Consider the following 2,740-nt stretch of genomic DNA (forward strand, 5'->3'; position numbering starts at 1 on the left):
CACCACCACAACGTAAAATTAAAAACGGTCTCAATAAATTGTAAGAAGGAGCCATTTAGTTCCATTAGATTGCTCCTGGTTAGATATTGTAGATCAGCTAAGTTGGGTAAACTTGTCTTTTGCAGGTTGTAAGAGATTTTTTTCAACACTCTATGTCAACAAAAAGTGCAAAATGAGTTCAAGTCAGATTTGCATAGATCTGAAGGATGGAGAACATACAAATCATAATGAATGAAGTAGAGAAAGATTTCCTGAGGAGTCAGAGCAGTTAAATTCTTTGGGCTGTTTTTTGAAAGAGGGATGTAAGATGACTTACACCTGCAAGGGACTTAACTCTGTTTGTTCTTAAAACTCAGGGAAGCCAAAAGTTAATTTGAGTTTAGTTGAGGTTTCTGCACGTATTGAAACAGCACATGAATCTCATCGATCAGCTTAAAACTGGGTCTGCTTCCTTAAAGCACATTGGTGATTAATACAACTTTTGAGTGATTTTACAGAGACAGCACTACACATACGCCACCTTGTCCTCAAGATGACCCTGGAACCAAGAATCTTCAGCCTACAGAACTCAAGTAACGGAAATGTGACCACGTGGAACCTTTTACGAAGCAAGAGTTTCTTCAGTTAAGAAAGATCCGATATCTACACCAAATATGGACAAATATAGAACTGACCAATCAAACCTGCCAGACTGAGATTCCTTTGTGCTTTCTCTTGCCCCTCAACCCTATACCATAATTGGCCAAGTTCCAAAACCCTCCAATCAAAGCTTGCCTCGCCAGCATTACTTCATGCCATCCTGTTCTACCGAACCCTTTAAAGTTGTCCAGACCCTAGATCAGGGTGACAGATTTGAGTGGTGCCTCCTGTCTCCTTCAAGTCAACTCCGTATTAAGGAAATTGCTCTTTTTTTTTTTCCCTCTCAAAAACCAGTGTCATAGTTTTGGCTTCTATGCGCATATGCAAGTGGACCCTTGTTAGGTAACAATATCAGGACTAATATGTATGCGGTCATAGAAATTCAGAGTTAGAGAAGGCTTTGGGGAATCTTCTGCTCGATTTGCGGATGAAGATACAGATCCAGAAAGGTATTTGTCTCAAAGCTAGAAATCAATTTAGACTGAGGTTCCGCAACTTAGACTGACAAAAGACAAATGAAAAACAAGCAGAAGCTTATGAATGCATACATTGCACATATATGTGGAAGTACTCAGTGATGAGTAACTCAAAGGGGTTATTAGAATTTAATCTTCATAGAGTCTTAACAAAAGAACAATAAGTTTTTAAGGAAATGACAAGACAAGAGAAAAAGACTGAGTTTCTAAGGAAGCAAATTGTGGGAGGGTTAATATATAGGGAACTAATGGAAGATGAGGGCTAATTAGTAAAGTTTGTTATGTATATTTCTCTGGGGAGATTAACTTCTGTTCTTCCTGGCAGAGAGGGGAGGGAGAGCAACGCAACAAATCTATGTCTTGCTCTTAGGCAAATAGCGGGAGGCCAGAGAGCTTTTCCTGTATCTGTTTCTTCTTGATCACCTTTAGCTCAAAATTATTTTAATGTCAAAGTGGTATATTTTGGGGTGGCATATTCTGCTACCCTTTACTTAACGGAGGACAAATTTCAGTCAGGAAAACAAACACATTAACAATTTCAACAGAAAAAATTAATGTAGGGAATTAGTTAACGGAATCTTGGAGAACTGAAAATGTAAAAAGGGAACACTGAGTTTCACAGAAGTGGTAACTTCAGGAGGCAATTGCCATCTCCTAGGTCTGAGCAAACAAAGGGAAAGATGGAGTTAACGGTAATTTAGGAGCTTGGAGCGGTGCCTAACACAGAGGGACCCAGACCTCAGAGGAGAGGATACTGGTCACCTGGTGCTGGTGTCTCGGACAAAGGCGGGATGAAGCTGGTTCTAGGAGTGCCAAAAGAAACCAGAGACTAGTAACAACTGCTTTTGTCAGGATGAAGTGTCATCGCTGGGTGACATTACAGGAACAGTAAGCAGATAGAAAGGAACAAGTCCCTTTAACCTCCTCATGCCCTCTGGGCTCAATTTAGCGCCCCCTATTGACAGTAACCAAAATGAATTCTGGGGACAAAAGACAAAAGACAAAAGAGAAAAATGGTTTGCATAGTCCCAACCCCAGCGAAGTCACAGAAGAGGGGAGAAGACTGGGTTTAGAATTGACGAATAGCTTAATCCATGGCTTAAGAGTTTAAATCTTATCTAGTGAGAAGGCTGACTTAAAGGGAGGGCATTTCAGGTAGAAGGAAATCACACACGCAAAGGCATGAGGCCATCCAAGCGCATGTTACTCTTGGGAATTGCGGGTGCCGAAATCAGTTGTAACTGGAACGCGGAATGCATTGGGAAAGTCTTGAGCAGTGCACTTGGAATGATAGAAAGGGGCCATGTGGCGTGAAGGCCAGGGAAGCCCATGCTCAAGAGCAAAGCAAGATAATGTTTTTAAATATCTCTGGTTGTGTTTTTCCCCTGTCATAATTTAGGTTTTCGTTTTCTTTTTTCACCCTCATAGTCGTTAAGAATAGACTTTGAATCTGACGCTTATTGTCCTAGGGAAGGGTAGTATTCCAAACAGCATAGAACAAAGAGGTTATTGCCTAGAATTTTGAATTTCAAAATAGTTTTTTAAGTCTCTAGGGAAACAAGATAGCCTGAGGGCAAGCCCTTTTGATTTGCAAAAGTATGGCGTTTTGAGACTAAAAAAAAAAA

The sequence above is a fragment of the Pteropus vampyrus genome, unplaced genomic scaffold (assembly GCF_000151845.1).
Source record: "Pteropus vampyrus isolate Shadow unplaced genomic scaffold, Pvam_2.0 Scaffold12, whole genome shotgun sequence".
Lineage (NCBI taxonomy): Eukaryota > Metazoa > Chordata > Mammalia > Chiroptera > Pteropodidae > Pteropus > Pteropus vampyrus.